General features: G+C 40.9%; 1 protein-coding gene across 3 annotated transcripts in view; it reads left to right on the top strand.

The window, feature by feature from the left end:
* Positions 1 to 25,866, top strand: part of CDH4 (cadherin 4) — a 413,145-nt gene that overhangs the window by 220,302 nt on the left and 166,977 nt on the right. Inside the window, exon 1 of one of the 3 annotated variants that reach the window (XM_048962904.1) lies at positions 22,286 to 22,454. The exons of the other annotated variants lie outside the window; for them this stretch is intronic. The gene's annotated coding sequence lies outside the window, so the exon portion shown is untranslated. Of the gene's footprint in view, positions 1 to 22,285; positions 22,455 to 25,866 lie in introns of those variants that run through there. 3 annotated transcript variants of the gene reach the window in all.

Below are 25,866 nucleotides of genomic sequence, written 5' to 3'. Positions count from 1 at the left end.
CACGTCCAAGGACGGGGCATCCACAACCTCCCTGGGCAGCCCGTTCCAGGGCCTAACCACTCTCCTAGTAAAGAACTTCCCCCTAACATCTAACCTAAATCTTCCCTCCTTCAACTTAAAACCATTTCCCCTAGTCCTGCTGTTGTCAGCCCTTTTGAAGAGTTTACTCCCCTCCTGGGTGTAGGTTCAAGACTCAGGAGTTCCCTTTGCCTCATGCCATGGCTGTTGTTGCAATAAACAGTTGGAGGGAGGTTCCAGCAATGGCTCCGTGTTTCTGTACATTACCTGAAGGTGCACGCACTGATCTGTCTGCATAAGCACACAGCACAGCTATACAACTGTGCATGCATGTAGCACATCCTCCTGGATTGTGGCAGGGTGCTGCAATGGGCCTGGCTGGGAAGGCAGCCAGACCTAATCATGTATTGGCCTGATAGAACCCAGCCAACAAATCGGCATCTACCTTGTATTTTGTCACTTAAAGATTTCATCTTTGCAGCTGAAGTGAAGAACCTCATACAGGTGGGTGTTTTAGCCAGACGGGAGATAAAATGTTAGTCTTGATTAACTCAAAGTAAACAGACACTGTCTGATGCCAATATTACTGAAACCTGTATTTTTAACTGTATATATTAGGATCACAGTGAATACACAGTGAAGTGTATTCTCTTGAGAGATCTGAGCTCTTGTGGGTTTAAAGAAGTATCCAGGCAGACACAGAAACCCACAGAGAGATCTGTGATACATAGAGAACATGGAATTTAAGAATGAAAAGACATTTATGTTTATTTTGTATAAGTGTTAAGAAAAAAAAATGATACCCATCAAATATGTCACCCTTCCCTTCCCTTCCCTTCCCTTCCCTTCCCTTCCCTTCCCTTCCCTTCCCTTCCCTTCCCTTCCCTTCCCTTCCCTTCCCTTCCCTTCCCTTCCCTTCCCTTCTTTCTTACCTCTGGAAGTAAGAAATTTGCATTGTGAAATTGGGGTTAGAATATTTCAAATTTCACAATGAAAATGATTATATTTATACCTCTGTCTCAGGAACGGTGTTCTCTGTTGTAACAGTGACAAAATCTGACATCCCAGCTCTGTAGCACATAATGCAGTGGAAGCAAACTCAGCCTCCAAAGCAAGCCACTGCATGGGGAGCACTGAGATTGGGAGGAGGTGTGAGGTTAACTTGCATTCATTGGAACTTCAGCTTTATTCTTCTTTTCTCCCAGACTTTTACCATTCCAGCAGTCAAAATGAGAATCTGAATGCTGCATCTTCCCACAAACTGTTTATATTGTAAAATGGTCTTCAGATTTATTATGTTAGCATCTCTGCAGGATGAAACTTACCTTAGAGACTAATAATAAGGGCAATCATTTATATGCAGAGGTGCTTTCTAACTCATAATTCTAAAGCACTGCACAATTGCATTTCACCTTGGTCCTGTAGAACTGCTTGTACAAAAAGATAGACTGTCTGAATTGCCAGCTTTAAGGACAAATATGTTCCTTGCTCTCCTTCCCTCCATAGCAGTTACTCTGCCCTGGGTCTGTGCCTCTTACAGATCCCTGCAGGGATGGCTGGAGGCCTGGGTGTATGGGAACTCTGCTTCTGGAGGGAAATAGGAAAGGAGATGGTTCAGTTTACTGGAATGTGAATTGAAAATAATGCCAGTCAAAGCACTGAATGTTCTATTATTTAAAACAAGGCTGAAATAAGGTTCCAGCTGCATTTATGGATACATGCCTTGGCTATTTGCTATAGTAACTAAGGGAGCAAACACCTTTGAGTGTATTTTTCTTTTCATTTCCCCTTTCTGATTACAAAGCATCTCATTTATGCATAGCTTATTCATATTACTTCTCTGCTTACCACTCTATGAGCAAATGAAACAGCCCTCCAAGTTGCTAGTCAGCTCCAGCTGAGTTGGAAATGTGCCCACTAGAGCCAGCTGAGGTTCCACATTGGCCATCCCCACCAGTGGGAACTGACACAGCACCAACTTCCATCCCAGTTGATCCATGCTGTCTCTCATGTGTAGATGATGTAGGAAAATACTTCTTCCTAGTATCATTTTTTGCAATCCTATCCTGATGTCTAATTTAACAAATTGGGAACACAGAGGGACACAGAGGTGTAAGTCACACCACAACACTCCTGCCTCCAGTTCTCATTTACAATATGAGCCCTTCCCACCCTTCATCCTGCATCCCATCTGTTTAGAAATAATATGATGTGTAGCTTTGCCTTTTCTGGTGAGAAAAAAAAAAAAATGAGACAGAGGCAATGTCATAATGTGTCTTACAAAGCTTTTTATGATGTGGGCAAATATAAAGTCACACATGTGTGGTAAAGTCTGTAGATGGTAGGAGGGTGGGAACTCTTAAACTTCTCCAGATGTCCATGGAGTAGCACCTGCTTATCCTCATTCTCCTGGTCATGGTCACTCCCTTTTAAATCTAGATGCAAGTATAAAACTGGTGCAGATTTAATGAAAAAGTTTTACTGACAGCAAAGGAGAGACCTGCCTGAAAATCCTTCCCACTGGAACTGGAAGGGACACATGCGGTGATTACAGAGTGCCCTCTTCCCCTCTCTTCCTCCAAGTACTTTGATATTCTGATCTCTAGGCAGGCTGGATGCTGAGCTGTGGCAGAAGCTGTGCAAGATGTAAAAGGACAGTAAGCAAAGAGAATCATGCAGCTCATTGATTTCTGCAGTTTGAGCATTTGCCAGTGTACAGCAGCAAGAAGTTAGTAGCACACACTGTTTTTGTTCTTTCTTTAAAAAAAATGGACCTTTTCAGTGTCAACTACACAAACAGCAAAAAAAAAAAAACCCACAAAAGAGGTTAGTAAGCTGGATGAGAAAGCTGAGGAAGTCATTACTCTTGTCCATAGTGTTCATCGTACTGTAGGCCTTAATATATGTAATTCAGAAATTACAGCCCATTGATTCACTTGTAGATGCCAGTTGATGGCGCTGGGCTGTTTGGTTTTCCTTTGAGTTCATGGCCTTCCTGCACACATGGTCTGTGTGCTTTGGATACCAGTGGTGCTCGTAACTGGCTCAGGTTCCACCCAAAGCAGGTTTATAATGTGAAAATTTCTTAGAAGTACACAATAGTCCAGGAAAATTAAATTGTACCTAGACCACAGGGTTAAGTTAATGTCTCTAGTATAGAAACATCCTTTGTCATGTATCTGGACAGGCTGTGCATAATGTTATTGTTCTAGAGAAGTATCACAGAATCATAGAATGGCTGAGGTTGAAAGCAGAGCTGTTGTTGGAAGGTAGAAGGGCAAATTGTTGTCTGATCAGAGAATTAATTTTGCTAATTGAGCAGGTTGCTCATTGGACCATCTCCATGTTGCAGAGGTTGGTGGATACTCCAATTTTTCAAAAAGAATTCATGGAGCGCAGGTTAACATCAGCAGTTTGGCTTGTTGGATTTTTGGATCCTCAAAGTATTTGGCTTACTGGATCCTGAATTTGAAGAGGCCAAAGTTCTTGTCTAAAAGAGGTTCACTGATGCGCTTGCAAGGTTGTTACCCTGCATAGGAAATGAGATAAGTAGCTTTTTATTCACTTTTCTTACTCAGCTGTAACTTTAAGGACTAATGTAACAAATAATTAAAGCTAGAAATTTCAGAGAATGCTAAGCCAATTAGACTCAAAATACAATGAAAAGTCAAGGTGAGTTAGGCTTCTAATTCCCTTAGGGTTGAATATACAGTGAATTCTAGGAGATTATGTTAAGCTTATTCATGCAATATGAAATCATGCTTTATAAAAGTTTATCTTCTATAACTATCAGTTTACTTCAAACTGGCAATGCTAATTCTTTTCAAAGAAATGGGCAAAGCTGAAGAGGAGAATGCTGTAGAAACACAGCTGGAACTGGGATTTTAGAAAAATTAGAGCTTGGGGGTTACTGCTGCATCAAAGAATCAAAGAGCAAAAGTCTTGTCCTTAATGTCACCCAGTTACTGCAGTCCTTATGTTGTCTTCTGAGGCACAGATAATGCCACCATTATGCCACAAGTGAGACATAAAATTTCTTAAAACACCTACCAGTTTTGGAGTCTAAGACACCAGATGCTGGATACAATGCAGGAGCAAACTTCTGTGTGCCCCAAAGAAAGCTTCTCTGACAGCTGACACACTTCTATGAAGGCAAGGCCCTGGAATTCATTGTAGCCCACTTGCATATAACTTTACTACCATATTCTTTACTGTGTTTCTGAAATCAAGGAATTATTGTTAATCTGAAATTTGAAAACATCACGTTGTATTTTCTCATTGCATGGAGAGCTGGATTTGAACATAATAACTTCTTATGTCAAAGCTTTAATTATTATGATTTATGCTTCTAAAATCCAACACAGAATTACCAAAAATAATAACAAAAAAATGTTCCAGTTAATTGTAAAATTACTTTAACTAGCAAATAGATTTGTGTACTTATTTCTCACATCTGGGAAATATTTTGCACAGGATAGTAAACAGTGAAGGATTTCATCTATAGTTCCATTCCTAAAATGGCTAGTGTATGTATGTGTTGAAACTGTGAAGGCTGTGTCTTCAGTCTTAAAATGTGTGTAATTTTGTATTTGCTGAAAATACTAATGTATTTATTCAAGCACAAGTGCAGACATGGACTGTGTATGAGAAACAAGTCTTACCTCATTTTTAGCCTTGGGTGCATGCTCAGTGTTCATGAAATTTTACTGTGCCTCTGTTTTGCAAAGGAAATCACCAGTGGGTTCAATTTGTCTCTGATGGAAAAGCATGTAAATAGCAGAGCATGGGATATCATTGTAGTGAAGCACCCTGTGGTCTCTGTGTTATTTGGGCAGTATGTATGTGTGATGCGGGTGCACATGGCCAAATGACTTTCCTTTTAAAATCTTAAAAGCTGTCCATAATACATAAATAAAGTAAAAATTTAAAAAAAAATAAAAAATAAAAAATAAAGGATAAGGGATTTAGGAGAAAACGAGGACACTTCCCAAAGTTCTTGTGGCTAGAAATGACCTGGTTTGGTTCTGTGGTGTCAGAGTGCTGCAGGCACGGAGCGTAGCGAAACCCGTAAGGGCTTCATGCTAAATGTGGTCCTTTTCACCTTGATAAAAGTGCAGGATTAAGGGATTTTGTTTGCTTCTCCGTAAGGAGAAAAGTAAAGATGAGAACTTAATGAAGCTGAATGTAAATGGTAATAGAGGTGTAGGCACCACGATCCCTACTCAGAATTTTCTAGCTAAATGGCTTTATCAAGTACTTATGACTATTTCCATTTCCGTATTTTACTTTTCAACTTTGTAGACATTCAGATTTTGCAGTTAATTATTCCATTGTACATGAAACTCTTGCAGCAAATGGATTTGTGCTGTTGAAATTAAAGAGGGAAGCAAAACAACTGTTGGTAATTAGACACATTTCATGTATCTGCGTACGCATCTTAAAACAACAAAAACTGTCTATGTTTGCACTGCAGCTTCGGATTTGATAGTGTTCAGTAAACCTAATTATAGGCTATGGGAGTTTGCAAAAGTCCCTGAATGTTTATGTACAGTTTACCACTTTTCCCCAAAGTACTTTGATGGATTTGGCAATTAATCTTCAGTTCAATTTGATTGGAATTTAGAATTCTTGGGTTACATCTGTCGCCGGTGACATGGAGCAGGTTTGTCCTACAGCAGTTAACATGGGGTGTCCTTTGTATCCTCTTGTATACATGGTTTTTTTCTTTTCTTACATAGAAATATTTCTCATCTAAGTTTCAAATGAGAATACAATCAAAGAAACAGAGCTTTCTTAAGTCCCGGAAGACTGAGTACTACAGGCATTGTCGAGGTGCTGAAGATAACAGGAGAACAAAGAAATCCAATTAAAACAACATCTCTTTTCAACGTCCTTTCTAGCTGTTTTCTGTGAAATACACAATCCTGTTAATTTTCTACAACATCACCAGGACCCATAAAATCTGAGCTGCTTCAGTTAGTTCTGAAATGTCCTTTTGTAGAGAAGAATTTTTTTTTCTAGATGAAGCCCCAGAGAAGTCTTCCCAGATTTTTCCAATGTTAGTTTTTATAATTCCACACTCTTTTGTCTTTGTGTTGGCTGTTACTGGCCCCTGTTTTTAAAGCCACTTCTGGGAGGAAGATTTGAGAACGTGCTCTGCAGCTAATCAGCTTTGAAAGTGCTGTAATTCCTCACCTGCCAGTCCTGAGATGCAGGATGTGATCCTGCCCGTAAGCAGGGCTCAGTACAGGAGCTGGACTTCACTCTGTCTTGGTTTGTTACAGTTAAAATGTATAATTTCATAGAATAGTAGAATATCAGCCTGAAGAAGAGATGGCTGCAAGGAGACCTCACTGCAGCTTTCCGGTGTTTAAAAGGGAATTATAAACAGGAGGGGAATCAGCTCTTTACAAGGGTAGACAGTGATAGGACAAGGGGGAATGGTTTTAAGCTCAAGGAGGGAGGGTTTAGATTGGATGTCGGGGAAGTTCTTTACAAAGAGAGTGGTGAGGTGCTGGAACAGCTTGCCCAGAGGGGCTGTGGATGCTCCGTCCCTGGAGGTGTTCAGGACCAGGTTTGATGGGTCCTGGACAACCTGGTTTAGTGACAGATCTGGAAGTTGGTGGTCCGGCCTGAGGCAAGGGGGTTGGAACGTCATAATCCTTGGAGTCCTTGCCGACCCAAACCATTCTATGATTCTGTGATATTTTGAGTTGGAAGGGGCCCATATGGATAGTAGAGTCCAACTCCTGGCTCCACACAGAACCACCCAGAAATCAAAACCTACATCTAAAAATGTTGTCCAGACACTCTTTGCACTTTCAAGAATTCAGCTAGATAAAGTCCCCCATGAGTCCCTGCTTGGACTTGCACAAGCTTGGTTGGGCCAAGTGCCACCAAGCCCACGGGACAACCCATCCAAAGTCTGCATCCCCATCTGCATCCCCACACAGAGCATTATTGGGATTTCCTCTCCAGGATTGTTTCTGCAGCTGATTTTGGTGCAGGATGCCTGTCCCACCAGCTTCTGACTGCAGTTATGTCCCATCACCTGGGACACCTGCAGCCGTGGGTCACTGCATGCTCTGATCCCACTGCTGTGATCAGAGATAGCTTCACAGCACAGACATGAACATCTTGCACAGAGAGAGAGATCTCTTCCTGAGCATTACCTTTGCTGCTTGCACAGGTAATTCCCGGAATGACCTTCTGCATTTGAACACAGGGTAGAAAGGCATTTGCGAGATGATCCCAGCAGTGTCTTTATAAATCTTAGCAATACATGACAGACAGCGGTTAGCAGGAACAGCAGGCAGTGAGTGGCCTTTGAGACACTGCAAAAGGGATACTTTGACACCTTATCCGTCAGCGAGGGGAAGTCGCTTGGGAGTTGCTTTTGTAGCGCTGCAGGGGAGTACAAGGAGCTGCTGAATAAAAGTGGATTTAATCAGAGGTACTTGGCGATATCCCTTCACCTCAGCCTCCTGATTGTATCTTCGCAGTGAGGAGCTAGTTAATTTTAATGATAAAAGCTGAGAATCTTCTTATTGAAATTTAAATTAGGTTAATGACTAGTGCTATGGCTAAAGGGTATAATTTACAAAACACAAATCCCTCATGCAAAAGTGTGTGTGTGATCCATATTGCGCACGGAAATCCCTTAATTTTGATTGGACTCATTTAAAGCAAAAGAGGGGAAAAAAGAAAAAAGAAAAAAAAAAACACCAAACTTGTTAACATTTCCAAGGCTGCAAAATATGCTAATTGAGCGTATATTGACTTCTCCTCCTCGAAAGGGGATCCTGCCTTGGGGAAGGCTGATGTCCCACATGAGCATCTCCTTCCTCCCTCTTCTCCTGGGATAACACGGAGGGCTCGATCTCCATTGCCAGGGGAGGTTGGGGTCACATTCTCAGGTGTTCCCTCCTCACAGCCAAAACAGGTGGTTAGGGATGGAAACAACTAATGAGGTAACCAACTAATGAAGTGGGATATAAGGTTGGATATCAGGAAAAAAATGTATGTTGAGTAGTACATGAATCATTCACCTCCTTGGCGCTTGGAACGGCACTGCAACAAAACTCCTGTTCTTGTTCTGTCCTTGTAGGCTCGTGTCTGGCTGTTAGACCTCCAGGAGAACATCACTGGATGCTAATGGGCAGCACAGTGCTGAAGTGAACATTGGTTTGCCATTAGAACCAAATGTTTCCCGTGTCTTTACAAGCTGTGGTGTGCATGAAATGAAAACTTCTGACGTTTATGAGGGTCTTTACAATATAGGAACAAGCATTTACTTTTAGTGTCTTAATTTCATATGGGCATTTTACTTGCTGGGTACACTCGGTGACATCTTTGAAGAACAGGAATGACATTAAAGCACCATAGTGAATTGGTAGTAATTTGTGTAACAGAACTCACCCTTTTCTCATCATTTCCCAGTTTATGAAGATGACTTTGTGAATTGATTTGACTTCAGAGTGCACATATGAGATAGCAGTGCATGCATGCTCTTCCAAGTCATCTCAAAGTAAAGCTGTGCCACTTTCTATCTAATGGGAGTCTGGGAGAAGACATTTTAAGATAAATTAATTAGGAGGTGCTGCAACTTAAACGAGTACAGTGGTGATCATGAAGGCAGGTACTCTAGAAACTTCAACAAACAGGAATGTATGTACACATCTCACAAACAAAAGCAGTCAGACGAGAGAAGGAAGGGAGTACCTCAGGAAGAAAAATAAAAATGGGTCAGCAGAGGAAACGTTTGATAAGGTCAGATAATTCCAAGCCCTTGGGCTGACCAGGCAGGGGCTGACTGACCCCAGCTGTGCCCACGAGAAGGCTGAGAAGTGGCCATGGCTGAATGCAAAGGAGCTGATGTTAACAATTCAGCTGCCCCCAGTTCTCATTGTTGAACTTAACCCTTTGTAATGTATGAATCTCTCTGGAGGAGATGCTGTTGAGAAAGGTGCTGCATTGTTTGGAGGCTTAAAGTGATTTGCTTTTTTTCTGCATGTGAATAGTATAAGTTTATGAGTGGGAAAACACCAGGACTGGAAATGGCAGCAGTGCATGCTCTGCTTGGTTTTAAAGCAACAGTGTTCCAGCTTGGCATTGCACAGTTGACGTTTGCCCACTGCACAGTATTTGTTTTCCTTTAATGTAGAATCATAGAATCATTAAGGTTGGAAAAGACCTCTAAGGTCATCTAGTCCAACCATCAACCCGTTGCCACATGAAAACCATTAACGTTGTAGTGCTCCGGTACCGTACCACTTCACAGAGGATGACAACAAATGTGTGCTTATACAGAATTTTAAATGCACTTCAGTTTTTCCTGCATACGACCAGACTTTTGCAGCAGTAATCTCTCTTCCAAGGCCAGGAGTGCCAGCAAGAACTCAGCTGGGGCAGCCTGCAGGAGCAGCCTGGTCACCCCTCTTCTGGAAACTTTCAAGTGTATGCTCTGCATCCCCACTGCATGTGATTGTCTTCAGTGGATGTTGCACAGAATCAGGTGAAATCCAGTCCTGTAAGTTTTACTGTTGTTGCTCTAAGGCACTCATTAGTATAAAGTATTCCTCATCAGATGCTAACAGCATCCACTCCCAAACTGCTGCAGTGCTGTGCCTTCCTCCCTGAAGACCCCAGGCATGCAGCACTGTATGTGCAACAGCAGAATACAGCCCTGGAGAGGAAATGTCTGTAAAGTGCTTTTCTATCTGCAAGCCATGAACTGGGGTTCCATTCCTGCTGCTGTTGTGTAGGTGAGCTGTACAGTGTTCTGGTACTGAGAATTGGATAAAATTGATGTTTCAGCCAAGTATGTTCCAATGTGCTTTAAAATCTTCAGAATTAATCAGTGAATTGTCAGAGAGCTTCAGACTTATTACTTTTTAATAGCATTTTTTATTACTTGCTAATTATAAGGTGGAAAAGGTGTGAGGCACAGCTAGTATTATAGTTCCTTAAGTAAATTGGAGCACAAGGTCACAATAAATTGAAAAGTTATTAAGTGCATACTTTTCTGGAGATATAATACTTATCATTATAAAACAGGAATACAGATACTCTTTTTTTTAATGTCCACAGATGGCACAAGCTAATTATTCTCATTTGTATAGCACCTTACACCTCTGTAGATTTTTTTCAGAATGTTGAAAAACAGATGATCACGTCTGTTTTTGTAGCTGTGTGAGAGTTTTTCATTAACAAGATCAGGCAGGACCATCTGTGTGTTCTAGTAAAAAGTTTACCACCAACAGTGAATTCAAAACTTTCAAACAATGGGTGAATGCATAATTTGTCATGTGTAGGTACAGTGCATTGGCTAATAGCCCATGCAACTTAGTCGCAGGTTTCTGAATGCATTTCTTGTCTCTTTTAAGAGGAAAAAATGCAAGTCACTTTCAGCATTGCATTAATGACAAGATCAGCCCTGACTCAATGCAGTATTCAGGTTTGTGCCTTCTATGTAGGTACACTCATCCAGGGAAAGAGGAGCAGCCCCCCAGGGATGCCAGCTGTGGAGGAGCAGCTTTCTCTGCCCTCTGTATGGAAGAAGCCATCCTGGTAAGGGGAGGTGAGGGGCTTACCTACATCATCAGTGGCGAGACTTCTCTCATGTAATGAGTCTATCAGAAGGACAGGCAGATCCTTGCACACTGTGATGCAAAAACACTGCATAGAGTGACTTTGACCTGAGGAAAAAGTGTGACTGCAAAACTGAGAGGGAATTTAAAAAAGCCTATGCAGAAACCACCTCCAGGAAGCCTGGAAGTTAATTGTCTGGTAGCTGTGATTCTTTTAGAGTTTTGTCCCCGTCCTTTCACTCTTCCCATGCATTCTCACTCTGTCCCAGCATTCTCATACTCCCAGGCTGCCTCTCCTACTCTTCCTAGGTTCAGAGAAGCAAAGTGTATGGAGCCAGGTGACACTGTGCCATCCAGAGCCATGCTGCTCTCCAATCTGTGCTAGGACACTTGCCCCCAGAATGTAGAAAACATCCCAAAAGATGAGTAGCCATGAGGCAGACCTCTCATGCCCACAGCCCTGACCTGTTCTGCAGAAGGGATGGGTTGTGGGAGCTGGTGCTCAGTACTAGAAAGTTCTTGAAAAAGGACGACAAACTGTGAAAATAGATGAGGGCAGAGATGTATGGTGGTTTGTTTAAATATTGTTCTGTCCCTTGTAATTTTAGCATGTTAGACAGAGCCTGGAGCATTGAATGGGCACTTGACAAATATTCATGAAGTTCATGATTTCTAACCCTTATCACTATCAGCTTTTCCAGAGCAATCTCTGGCTTGTGTGTCTCCCTTGTGAAGTCATCAACATTTGCTCAGAGGTTGTATGGCTTGTTAGCTGGAGATGTATGTCACTCGTTAGAGATAGAAATGCATCTTGTCTTGCTGATGGAGGCATTAACAATTCCACTTGCAAATTAAGGAGTTGGGTTAAGTCTCTTCTGATATCCTTGTGAAAAACTGTGGCTCCTACACAGATGTCCTCAGCTGGTCTCGTTTTCACCAGAGTACACCAATTTGGGAGAGGATTTCATCTCAGAGCGTGGTTCTTTAATGAGAAAATGCTTTTGTGTCCTACATAATCCACATAATTAGTGCATGTTGGAGTCGGCACATATGGGATTTTTAAAAGCTCAATGCAGAGACTACAACTCAGGTTTAGTTATTGAGATACTTAAAACTTAAGCCTGGTTAAAATGGGGAGCTTTCAACAACCCAACATAAGAGCAGAGTGTCCAGTGTTGCTTGGAGTGTTTCACAGTCTGGACACTGCCATCTGAGTTTTCTTGGATGAACCATTTACCTTCTCCTCAGGTTCCTGATTCGGCAGAGGTGGAATGGTGATCCTTTTGTAGCACACAGAAGCTTTTCTGAATTTTAATTAACAGCTGGCATGTTTGGGTATTCAGGGAAGAAATCTCCCTTGAATTTATTGCTTTGTGAGATTATTGTTTTAAGAATGGCATCTGAAGAATTTCTTCACATATATTTCATCTTCTCTTGGTAACCCTCATCTTCCTTGTTCATATGTCCAAAATGTAATTACAGAATGTTCCCTTAGGAAGTAAAAATTCTAAGTGACTCCTTCAAGCCATGCTTGAAATTTCAGGGGAAGCAGAGTTACTTTTGTCACTTTCATAATTTTATTTGCACCACACTGGTTTTCAGTAACTGCAGTTGTAAACATCATTGTACAAAAGAAACAGAAAAAATCTGATCCTGGCTCTTGTGGGTTTGCTGTTTTGATGTGGGACAAAGCGTGCTTGATGAATTGAGATGTACACATGGGACATGTCAACAGAGACAACAACTGCATGAGGAGGCAGCCGTCCAGAACAGCAGCTGCCTCACTGCTGCAGAGATTTTTGGCAAAGGATATGTTTAGAATCATAGAGTCATAGAATCACCAAGGTTGTAGAAGACCTCCAAGATTATACAGCCCAACCACCCACCTACAACCAAGATTTCCCCACTAAATACCTAAATGTTTCTTGAGCACTTCCAGGGATGATGACCCCACCACTTCCCTAGGCAGCCCATTCCAGTGCCTGACCACTCTTTCGGAGATGAAAATTTTCCTAATACCCAACCTGAACCTCCCCTGGCACAACTTGAAGCCATTCCCTCTTGTCCTATAGCTAGTTCGAAGGAGGGGTCTGAAGAAAAATGTGAAGGCAGCATTGCTGCAGTTCCAAAATGATGGAGCAACAAAGGAAAAGGAGCAGGGCTCCTTGGTGGAAGATGGCAATGCCAAGGCTCTGGTGGCAGGAGAATGGCCGTCTGAGGAGGGGCACAAGCTGCTGCTTGGTGCAATGCAGAGGGGCCCAGGGGTGCTCAAGGACAGATGACAGTGAGGTGAAATGGACAGCCAAGAGGCAAAGAGTTTGAGGTAATTCTTCTAAAAAGAATTACCAGAACAGTTAGGTACAACATTCACCAGACAGGGAGGATACAAGAGCTCATATTCATATTCAGCCATATTCCAAAAACAAAACAAAACAAATCAAAACAAAAAACCACAGTTAAAGCTTCAGGATTACTGATGCCTCCCACAGTTTTGGGATTTGGAATCTGTATATGAAATGTGCTTTGCTTCACTTTCTTTGACTCACCCTGCATTTGCTTTTCTAATGACCGGCATGTTTCCAACTAACAACTTCCTACTTTCTCATTAAAAGCAAAGGAAAGGGATAGGTAAAGTGTTACAGTGAGAAGACGTGTCACAGGAAGGAAAGAAAAAAATTGCTATCTGGAGAAACCCATCCCAGTCTGGTACTTATTCTTTGTTACATCTTGAAAGGTATTATTAGCTAAAGCATTATTCTGTATTTATCTGAAATTGTAATTGAGAATCATATTGCAGACTGTGTTCTTTCATATTTTAAATTAATTATATAAAAGGTTTTTATCTGTGCCTTTACCCTACTGGAAAAAAAAAAAAAAAAAAAAAAAAAAGACCTCTGGTTACTTTTAACCAAAGTATCAGCCTTAATAGTTGTGCTATAAGATGATCAATAGACATAATGAGTGAACTTCCACCACCATAGGAGCTGAGAATATTACTAAGGGTGTGAATACTTTAACTCAGTATTGTGAGATGATAAACTACCTTTTAATAGAACATTAACATTAATCTAAACAAGATTAGTGGAGCAAAGCATTGTACGAATAAGCTTGCTCAATTAAAACAGATGGTCTTCCATGCTGAATTCCATTATGTTAATAAAGCCTCCCTAGCATACCCACAAGCTTGCGTGTGCTCATGTGAGCTCTCTTTCCAGTTGCAAGGAGTGTGGTACATATAAATTTGCTTAGCTTTGTGCTACAGTACTCATTTTATCATCTTTTATTCTGAGAGCTCTTCAGAATTTCATATTTATCAAATTATTTCTGAATGATTAACACAAGATCTTTACATTTTCTTCTAATTACATGTCTATCATTAATCTTCACTATTTCTTTTCCCCCAAGCATTTTAGAGAAGGTGGAGAGTGATACAATTCAGCAATTAGAACCAGCTGCAAGCATGATTAAGGCTGTCTAAAACCAGGGAAGAAAAAAAAGTGTAAGACTGTAGCAACATTAATGTATAACGTTAGCCAAAATTAATGATCAAACCTTGCATACTAGCATCTTAATATTGTCTCAAGCAAAATGGCTTTACATTTGTAAGGAACTCACAGTTGCAATCTAATCACTATTCTCCCCCAGACAAGATTTTACTGTTCATTACTGGAAGAATCAGAGTTTTGTTGCTTCAAGAATTATTATCCTGGGCAGAAGCTCAGCAAAATATTCACATGTATTAGGAGGCCCTGAAGTTTTCAATTTATTGAATAAATAAATAAATAAATAAATAAAATCCTTGCTTTAAAGAAACCTCTGAAGGAATAATCTCTAACGTAATCCTTTCAGCCAAAATCAGCTAAATTAAAAGGTGATGTAAACAGACGTGATTTCACCTCTCTTCCCCACATCCTGCCTTACTGCTAAGATGGAAGAGAATATTTTAGTATTCTATCTACCTAAAGCTAAGCAGAATAAATCACTGAATACTGTTTAGCCTAACTTGCAGGGCTTGGAGCTAGCAGAATGCAAGAATAGGCTAAGAGTGCTTTTTCTGTTTACTTATCTTGGTATTCTCTTTGCAGGCTTTTGATCATCCTTTGGTCCTTGTTTGCCTCTCAAACACTGTCAGAAATTTGCCTGTGTCAACAACTACTGGACAAAAGCCTTTGTCACAAGACTGATACGTAGTTGCCTACCAGCTTTGGATGCCTTAAGCCTTAGGGCTCAATTGGCATTTCTGTTCCCTGGTAGACTGGGTAGACTTTCAAAAGATGAAGTGATGGTATTATGTATACCAAGTTGTGTGACTTGTCCAAATGGCCCAGCTGAAGGTGTTCACTCTTTACTCTTCCCTTTATATATCCACTTAAAAGCCAGAGAATGGCATAGAATGCCACAAAGAGCTAAGGTTTTCAGGACTGTCACCACCAAATGCGATGGTGAGAGGTTGGAGTGCATGAGTACTTTGTTGGCTCTTCAGTGATAGTGGAGTGATAGCTGAATACAACTTAATAATCCCTTTGTTTAATTCTTTCCACGTCTAAGACATTTGGCTGCGTGCAGCTAGAGCTCCCCTTTAAATCAAAGTGACCCAAGTGCTTTTCCCATGCACAGGAACAGAGAGTTGATGTATGGAATGGAAGTAAGCCTTCATTAAAAGAATGATTGCGTGTGTGCTCTACATTTCAGGTGTGAATTACTTTGGGGGGAAATACTCTCTTGAGAGCAGGTCTGCCTGGAAGATGTCAATGTCAACTTGGTAAACAAGGTTATAGGATGAGCAGAGGCTATTGATTATTGATGGTCACTGGAGACTGGTGGATGGATATCTACACCACTGCTCAGTTCACTGTGACTTAAGTGTAAATGAAATTTAATGTGAAATTGTGTATAATTGACAGTTCATCAACTATGGGCTAAAAACAGCTGATGTGCTGGTGGGAGTGTTGGCGTTTCATTACTTGGGTTTCCATGGCTGGCTTTTCCATAACTAGAGCCCGAGACGTCTCTAGTTTGTAACTCAGAAATATCAGCTTTCCAGTAAAGATAAATGAACAATAAATCAGAGGAGAAAGGAGGAGGTGTTTTAAAAGAGAAACACTGTTCCGAAGGATAAGCTTTCTACCCTTAAAGCTCACAGAGTTAGCGAGATAAGGGCTTGCTCATGAAGAAATTTATCCATTCCATTCCTAGTAAAAACGATGGGTACGAGTCGTCAATCACTGTCAAAAGCCAGCAGTGCTGCACAGGGACGGGAGGTGCGGGAAGTGAGCTGCAGAGAGATAGCTCACTGATTTCTGGTGCACTAACGGAGCATAGCTGAATGGGATATTGGTCCTTTGCTGCTTAAGCAGCCAGAAATAACAGGGTAAGGAACTAGCATATAATATCAGCGCTCCATGGGGGCATCGTGTAGTGCAAATACCCAAGGAGGAGAGTTGTGTAAACATATGACAAAGGTTTGAAACAAGACAGCCTATATTTTTCTTTCTGAAACTACTATTTGGCATGATCTTCCCCCAATGGTTACATTCCTACCCACTGCCTTTTCATTTAAAACCTTTGGTATCTTTGGAACTCAAGGATATCAAGCCAACCTGCAGAAGGTAGGAGTCTGCCAGGTGTCCAGACCATGGGCACACAGAGGAGAGCAACAAGAAAAGCATGCCTTGCTGCATGTCCCACCTTCTCATCTTGGTGCAACTCCATGACCTCATTTCCACTATGAGAGTACACAGATCACATATTTTGGGGAATGCTTCTGCCAGGGAGCAGCTTGTAAAGCAAAAAGCTTGCTCTTGGCAGCCATGCTTATGCTGGAGAGTCCCACATGTTGCATGTGAGCCTAAGTACTATGAAATGAAAAGCCAAGGAGGTTGGCTTGAAGAAAGGGATGAGATGTAGAAAGAAATGCCAGCGATCAGGTAAAATCTGTGGCAGGAGAAAAATAATGTTCTATTTTGTCAACCACATTTCAAATGTAATCTGTAATCTGTCTCTAGTTTTTATCGGAAATTAGACATTAGAATTATCAAAAGAACAGCTGGGTGAGTGATAGGAACTTCCAGCCATGGAAGTGGCTGATGCTGTTTGATGGTTTTGCATTTTTTACCAAGTGGAAATTTGGTCCTATTGTAGCATCAGAGCATTCCTCCTGTGTATCTCCTCTTTTCTCTGCTGCCTTTTCTTCTTAGTTTTTGTTGCTGTTAGTTTGTTTTGGTTATATATATATTTGCCCTGTGGTCTGTGTTCATTGTTCATGGTGTTTGATTTAAAGGTCAGAAATGTCATTAAAACGATATGTTTTTATGGACTGAATAATATATCTCTTGTTTCTTATTCTAACCTTTCCCATGTTTTTTATTATACAAATGTAGAAAATGGTTACTTTTAGTAAACCTTTTGGGGAATTAGGGGTTTTATTTTTAATTAATTCAGATGTAGAACCTGGCAATAGAGATGAAATTGCTATTTGATGCAGCATTTATTGCCATGGCAAGTATGGAACAGAAGGCAAAACTCTTAATGAAACCTCTGCCAATATCCTTAGTACAATACGTTATTAGGTCAATTCATTTGTGATATTGGAGATATGAAAAGCAAAAAAAAGAAGAAAAATTTCACCTGTAGGACAAGGGGGTATGAGCCACCCCTACACATAAGTACTGTGATTGTTTTAGTGGTGTCTATTTGTGCAAGTAGATTTTGTGGAGTATTTTGCTTGTCCATCAAGTGAGTCATTTTGTTGTTTTTCCTTGTTTGGATGTTTGCTGTTGGTTGTTTTTGTTTTTTTTCTTCTTTATATCACATAGTAGAAAAGTAATGTGATTAATGAACAACTTGAGTTAATTGGGGGAAAAAATGAGATAAACAAGTTCCCATTCTTCCTAATCTTTGCATATTAGCTCCAATTGAGACCTGATCCACAATGAATAATTAAACAGTAAAAATTAAACTTGCGGTCATATAATTGCAGTATAAATGAATGCGTATGCATTCTGTGAAAAGATTTATTTTAGTACTTAGAATAAACCTTAGGACGTAGTTTCATCACATTACTAATGAAGTGTTTACATTGAGCTAGACATTACTGACAGCAGTAGCTGGCAGTCCTTACAGAGGCCTGGTTTTGAAAAAACTGCAAATGTGTGACTCTGAAGTGTTGAAGTGTTACTGCTAGTGTTGGTAACAGGACGAAAGAGCCAACACGGTGTCCTCATGGGGTCGGTGCCAGCTGATCCCTTCACAGCTGTAAGAAGAAGAAGGGTCTCCAGCTCAGATTTCATCATCACGCTCTGGTACCTATCAGTAAATTAGGCTAATTGTATCTTTAGGTTATTGATGTCTGCATAGTTAAAAATAAATAAATAAATAAATGGGGGGGGGGGGGGATTAAGGTTTAGCAGAGCTTTCTTTGATACCATTCATCATACCCACTTAACCTTTAAAATAAATCAGCCGGTCAAAGTGTCTTTTTCAACCAATAAATAAGAAAGAAATAAAACGGCGTACCTCATGGCTGACTTCTCTGCCCTCGAATGGCCTGACTTTTTGATGTCAGCGTAGAGCTCTCATAACTGAGCTGAAATGAAACAGGACTGGACAGCACAGTGATGGGCAGCACTGAGAAAACTGCCCTGATAGATCATTTGTTTGAGAGCATCTCCTGTAGTAATCACCTTGGAAAAATAAGCAGCGGGGAGCTGAGCTGCCCAGCCCTGGTGTGGGTGTGGGGAGGAGGGCTGTTGCTCCTCATGGCTTTTCTGCAGGACCGCTAAGTGTTTGCAACAGACTCGATCATTTAATAGGAATGTTATGACATTTCCAGAAATAGAATTCAGGCTTTTCTGTAAGATAAGAGGAAAAGTTGGTTGGGTTTGTCACATCCTTTGTTTTTACAGAATTAGTTTTGATGGATGAAGCAGTGGCAGAGAGATCTGAAGTTCACAAGTGATATTTATTTATTGCACTGCGTGTTCTTTTGTGGTAGCAGTTACTCAGCCATACAAATTAAAAAGTCAATTCTAAATCAACTTACACCCAGAAAGATCAAGAGTTTCATCAGAAAAAAAAACCAACCTTAAACAAAAACCTCTCCGTATGAACGCTTCTAACTACTGCATCTGTTACTGCATGCCTGTTTCCTGGGGGCAAAAGGATGTTTTATTCTTCAGGCACAGTTGGTATCTCTCTTCTGCTAAAAAAGTGCCACCTCCTATAGGTTCTTTAAAACGTTCACACTTGACTGTTGGAAGTGATTCAGCACCCCCCAGACCTCTCCTGTAGCAGAGTGCTGCAGTAATAAGTGAGTTTTGTTCATTAACATGCTGCTTAATGCTAGGAGCAGCAGCCAGTTTTGTACATTTTCTTTGTGTTTTTACTGAAAGAAGAAGCAATTTCTCTGGTCTCTTCCTATTCAGGAAATCAAGTAGCACTTGCTTTGCAAAGCATTATCTTCAGTGATGCTTTTTCTGAATATTTAGTAGAGGGTTTTCCTTAACAAAGGCCATATGCATATCGTTGTGGGATTTTTTACTATTTTTAGAAAGAGCTGCACATGGATTTCAGTTTGGAATTAATAGCTGAGAAAAACATCTAGATGAATAAACCAAATACAAATGTAATGGTTACAAGTTCTAGTCATAATTAAAATCCAGAGAGAGAAGACACTCAATAAATCAGAGCACATAGGAACCAGATGTTGTGTTTGGGGCAGTAGTGGAAGCTCCATGTGGCCCTCAGAGATGAAGGTGATGTTCTGTGGACAGCAAAATACACTTTTCTAATGGCATCTGCCTGACTGCCTCGTGCCAGAATGAGCCCACCTCTGGGCTTTGCTGCTCTTCATCCTAACAGTACCTCCTTACAACCTTCTGCAACTGTGCCATCTATGCAGCTTGGTAGTTTTAGAAGAATGGAGGAGGAACAAATTTATTTCCTTTAAGAGGTGGTGGGATGCTGCTGGTGAGGGATGCATCCTGCTTCAAAGGACTGTGCCACTGCTGTAAGTGTTTTGCAAAAATGGTTTTGTTTTAAAGCAAAAATGGAAAAAAGAAAAAAAAAAAAAGATATATCAAGGCTGATGCTATCTGCACTCAGGAGTAATTTGATCATAACCCTCTTTATATCTGTCTCTTCCCCTGCCTGAAGTTCCCTACCTTAAAATGAATTTGTTCCTGAGACTGCTCACAGAGGTAATCTAAACTGGTCCTCGCTGTCAATGACACGTGTATAATGACATTTTATGGCTTGTCTTAGCCAGCCTGCCGGAGGAATCCTGTCTCTAATTGGTGTGTTAGGAGCTGCCCACAGCCCTGGGACAAAGCAGCACTGGGGCTGCGGAACCACGGAATGGGCTCCTACCCACTGTGCAGGATGTGCATCCATCCCATGGGGCGTCCCTGCTCCCTGCAGGCCCATTCAAAATCCCTGGAAAACACAGGGAGAGGTGGGCTCTCAGCCCCCAACCCCCTGCTCTGAAATACGGGTGCTACCAAAGGGGGGTAAAATGCAAATTTTATTGCAGCAAGACAATGTTTTCCTTTTGGATTCTGGGTTTTGTGTGCTTTTGGAAAGCATTTGGCAGCCACAGCAAGTATGTTTACAAAAAGAGCAGAACTGGTAAAGTTCAGGTTCGTGTTTGGATTCAGCCCCAGCAAACTGAAGCTGAAGCTGTGCCAGACGTTTGAAGCTGCCAGACGACAGTTCATCTCAAACAGAAAGCTGAAGAGGGGGAAAGAAATTTGTCAAATGTATTCCATGTGGAATTTCAGGCAATTTAATTTGATTCACTACACTCTGAAAAGTCTTGGACTTCCCTATTGTTTCTTTACTTTAACACTAAATTTGATACCTTCTGGGATCAGCAGTGCTTTGTGCTGCATTCGTCACATCCTCTAATTTACTGGCTTTAGTCTCTCTTTGTTTTAATTGACAACACCAAGCCCTGCCAAAAGCTCTCTGTTAACTTTAGGGTCATTTTAGTCCTGCAGTTGTTCTTCAGGAGGGCTGTTCTGCTTTTCTTGGTGGGAGGACTACTGCAGTAAGAAGGGGCAAAAGGGGTAAATGGGAAAAGGGAAAGGAGAAATGATAGATTTCATCTGTGTGCCTCCATCTGAAGCACCTGTGGGTGAATTTCCTACAGATTTGGGGGACACTGCAGCCAGGCCCTGGTGCAGGAGCACCATGGCTCTCTCCAGCCATATAGCCACTCCATCTCTCTACTTCCCCTATGTTTATTAACCTCTGTTACGGAGGCCACTTCTCCAAGTCCTTCTGACCAAGTGCCAGAAACAGAATATAGAACTTCTGCATCTGTAGATGAAGCTGCCTGAATTTGTCCAAATGTCTGAACAATGTAGCCCACATCATTTAAGTTCAAATAATATTCATCTCTCTTGAAACCTATAGACTTGTGTAGACTCTGTAAATTTTCCCAGATTAAAAAATAGAATAAAACCTCCAATTTTAATATTCTTGCCCCTGAGCCGTCTATTAATTTAGTATAATGTGATTGACCTCTCTGGATCAGTGTATGTTTGCTCCCTCAGCTGGGTTCAGGAAGACAAGAACAGCCAAGCCCAAAGTTGTCTCACAAGTCAGTAGTGAGGAGTTCTGTGCCTTTACTGGTGTGTCTGATTTATTATTTTTTTTCCTGACAAGTGCAGCTTCTATGTCTAGGTGTTGAAGTTTTGTCTTGAAGGGCAGGAAAAGAGAAGGGCTGGAGGCTATCTGACACGGCTGCAGTCAGAGCATCTCTTTCAGATTCTCTTCTTAGGCTGTAAAAATGGTCTACGCTCACATATTTTTTTTCTCCCTGACATCTTTCAGCAGCTCCCTGTGACTTTCAAATACAGTTCTGGCAAGTTGAAAAGGATGGATGTGGGACAAAAGAAGAACCCTCGGGGCTGTGGAAGCAGGCAGGGCTGCCTGCAGTTGTGCATATGTTATGCGTTGCCCATCTCCCACCTTTGCTGCAAATGTTGGATGCTTCTGATAGAGGCAGGGCTGAGGCTCTGCTCTTCCCAGGAACTCTCAGGAGAACTGCTCTGTGCAGCACTTCCCAGCCCCAGCCACCCCATAGCTTCTCCCCAGAATACTTCTGCACCAGGAGGTTGCATGAACGTAGAAGCTGCCCTATGATGACATAAGATCTTGCCATTATAATTACGCTGCTGTAAAATCTGTAGCTTTTTCCTCAAGAAATTTGTAGTGATGTTTAAAATCTGTTCTGTGTAAGCATTTTGACAAACATGAGAGTGCTTTGAAAATCATTAGAGCTAAAGGTAAATCCTCTAAGTAAAGTGCCCTGGGATTTATGTACTCAGTGCTGTAGTAATAATAATTAAAATGCATACTACTGCAGGTAACTCCCATAACTTGCACTTTGCTCTGAAGCTGAGGAACTCATTGATTAGTCCACGGGGTCAATTAGTCCATCTTGTTTGGAGAGTTAATCATAGAGAGGCTATGCAACGTGACCAGCGCTGAAACAGGTTTGTTTACTGATTCTTAATCAGAGAACCCAAACTCTCCTGTGGAGTGGTGAGAGGCTTGTTTCTACTTAGCCTTTAATTGCGAAATGATCTCATTAGTGCTATAGTGAATCTCAGTACTATCCTATAGATGCATGGGTTAGCAGAAATGCTAAGTCACAGGTTGAACCAGTGATGGAACACCTGGTGGGAAGGCAGGGCCAACCCAGCTGAGCTCACCTGCATGCAGTGAGTGGCCAGAAGGTGTGGAGCCAGGATCCATTCTTTCCTTCCCAGACCTCACTGAAAGGTTGCAGTGTAGGCAAGGGTATCTTGCTGAAGATTTCTGCGTATCTGAGGTCTTTTGAAGGTATGTGGTTTCTTTCCTTTATGCTTATGGTTTGCATTTGAGCAAATCCTCACTCATTGTAGTCTGGTATTTTGCTGTTCTGCTGTTGTTGCTGCACTTTCCATTGCATTAGGCATGGAATTTAAAGAAGAGCAAAGAGCAGAAATGGTTGCCGCAAGAAGTTAGCATTTGTCAGGAAGTGTTGTGCTGTAGATATTTTCGAGGTTAACTGAACCTGACTTCCCTTTATTTGCCTTTACATCCCGAACAAAAGCTACAGTTGCTCATCCCGGTCGCTTTTGTTCTACCTTATGTTTAAGAACAGAAGAGGATTGTTGTAATGGAACTGCTATGATGGGGTATTTAGTGGAAGATAGAAGTTTCCATCGAAAGCAATAACAGAAGTCAACGGGGCACTTACTATGATATTCACTGCAGAAAGGGGTAATTTTCTGAGTGATCCCAGCTCAGGGGCTGTCTTTCCCTCTCTATGTTAAAGACTTCAGGCCATATAGATGTCCTTCTTACTGGCTTCTGGCATCAGTCCTTGGCCCGTTTTTTAAATGTCTTAATAGTGCAGAGGGAAAGTAACAAGCTCTCTGATTAACAAGCAAATCCCAGGTAAAGCAATTGCTGCTAAAATAGGTGCTGGAAACCCAGAGGTGAGGTTGCACCTCAAGGGTTAAGTTTTGAGCATAGAAAGCAGTGAGTGGCATCCTTAACATGGGGTGCTAATGGATGCAGGTTCAGGTTCCTGTACTGGGGAAAATCCAGTGTGAACTCACTGCCTCTTGGAATCTGGGAAGTGTCTCCCTTTGTAGCAATCTTCTGGCTTGGATTTAGGAAACTGGGTATCGGATGACTCCCCCCAACCCGATTTTAAATACCAGGAAGAGAATAGAATGCACTATTCCATTTACTAACACTGGCTTCTAATCAGATAAAAATAAGTGACAGTGTAGGATGAATCCCTCTACTAACTGCCAGAACATGTCGATTTATCAAATTTTTCCACTGTTGCTCTTTTTTGAGCTAGCCTCAGAGCTGACAGTGTGTGTTTTACTGTGCAGCAAGGTAGATTGATTGATCCTAAATAGAAAAGCCTTTGGGGTCTCTAGCTGATGTTTTAGCTTCAGAAAAAAAATCCTGAATAAAGCATGTTAATGTAGAGAAAGGAGCCTGCTTTAATTGGACCAACTCCTGGCTTGCTGAAAATTAATGGCTGGCTGGCTGTTGCCACAGTGATTCATCTTTTCTATCATGTTCTACAGTCCTTCTCTCCAGGGGGTCTCTACTCCCCTCCAATTCCAATACCAGAAGTGAAATACACATTTTTTTTTCCCCCTTTAAAAACATATATTTTAGTTGAATTGGCTTCAAGTAAATGAAAAATAGCACTGGTGGGAGTATGAAGGAGGCAGGCAGTGTCTGGGAATTGGAGTTTGTTTACTGTAGGGCTGATTTTGTTTTGTTTGAATGGGATTTAGATCTTTTTTAATGTACTCTCAACTCCTCGTTTCTACTGGCTGACTGTGTAGGTGACAGAAAGACTTTCTAAGGAACCTGACTTCAATGTGCTGAAAGTTATTGTTCCTTTTCATTTTATCTGGCCATGGAAACAGGAACTATATGTAAGCAAGAGCTGTTAAAAATGAATGTAAACCTGGAAATGGCGTTGAAAGCATTTTGGTGGCTCTAGAAATGAAAAGATGAATTTTCTGTGTAGCTGTACTAAACCCACAGATATCTATATATTTTTTTTCAATAACTTACGTGAAGAGGCTTGCAGTTTTGCCCATAAAACCTGTTGGAGGCAGTGCTAGTTGCAGCAAACACAACAACCTGCAAATGAACATCAGGCAGTTAGAAGTTTCATAGCACAGGTCCAAATCCTGCATGGATTATTTGATCGTGGAGGGGTTGGGGTCTGGAATTTGAAGTAGTGAAGTTCAAAATACACTTCTAAATGTAAAAAACTACTCTATGTACAGTTTTGAATCTGTCTTACTGCTGGAGATGAATCCTACCACTGCTTGTTGGCTGTTTCAGAAGTGTCACCGGTTGACTGGCACATGGAGTTACTTCTAACAAGTATACAATGGGTTGAGAATGTCATGAATTTTGTATTATTGCATATTCTATACAGGACAATTCACTGTAACTGTAGATTGCAAGACAAAGAGAGATTTTGTTGGCCATAATTATACTTGGTAGCTTGTTACGTTAACTTATTGTTATTCCAGTAAGGCAAATATTAGCAGTTGTAGCTCAGAGATTGTAAATAATCCTCTGTAAAATTGGTTGTGATGTTTGACATTGACCTGAGATATAGAAAACAGATAAAATTCCAGCAGATTTCTTTATTATTAAATGCTGGGAAGTAACATAAAGAAAGTGGTAAATCATGCTGAATATTTTCAGCAGCTGATAGGTGTTGGTCAGTTTGTTAATTCCGATAACTCATTCATTTGTTGTTGTTTATTCTATGAACACTTACAAATAATCAATGCTTTACAAAGGATGTGGGCACGCGCACTTTATATATACAGTCCTATAACAACCAACGCATTCCTTTATTTCAAATGTTTTTTTCTGTATCAAAGCATTTTCTTAAACTGCATACCGTTAAACTTGATCACTGGGGACGTGTGTATTAGACTGTGTTTGAATTGCTGCTCTTGCCATTTTACCAAGAGAGTTTGGTTCTCCCACAGTACTATAAATATTAAATAAAGACACTAAGAGTTTATTAGAGTAATATTTTTTATGGGTACGTGGTAGGAAAATGTAACCCATAAAATTAGGAATGGCAGGTTGAAAATTATACATTGGTTTTATCAGGTTTTACAGCTATTGTTTTTTTGTGTATTTGTGCATTGTTTTCTGGTACAAAAGGAGAAGGGCTCAGTATTTTATTAACTGAGTAGCAACTCTAGTTGTGCATCATAGGAGAGTATTGGATTCACTGTAAGTAGGAGTGAGATGGAAAGAGCACTCAGGACTTAAATGTTGTATTGTTTGTGAGTGGGTTGGCTCAAGCTTAGCTTTGTTTCCACAAAACACTGAAATAGCAACATCTCCAGGTATTTTCTAGTAGTCAAAGCTTGCTGTACCTCTATACATTTGTCCTTTTAGTACAAGAGAAAGAGGATCCTCTTTCCTTCCTCTCAGCACTAGACTTTGTAAATAAAATATTTATTCCTGGAACTCCACCAAAGCATTTCTATTTCTCCATACAGTGTTTTATGAAACAATTTCAGCAATGAGCTGTGTGGCATTCCTTAATGTTTTTTAACCTTGTGCCAATTTTGGAAACTCGCTTCTGTGAAGTACCTGTGAAACTCCATTTTTCAATTTAAAACATATTTTCTATTTGGTTAATGGATGATTGACGGGTGTGCACTCCAAAAATTCGAATGAGAAACCCGAGGCC

Source organism: Lagopus muta, chromosome 16 (assembly GCF_023343835.1).
Source record: "Lagopus muta isolate bLagMut1 chromosome 16, bLagMut1 primary, whole genome shotgun sequence".
NCBI lineage: Eukaryota > Metazoa > Chordata > Aves > Galliformes > Phasianidae > Lagopus > Lagopus muta.
Note: the sequence above shows the minus strand (reverse complement) of the source record. Positions and strands in the feature narration are given on the sequence as shown.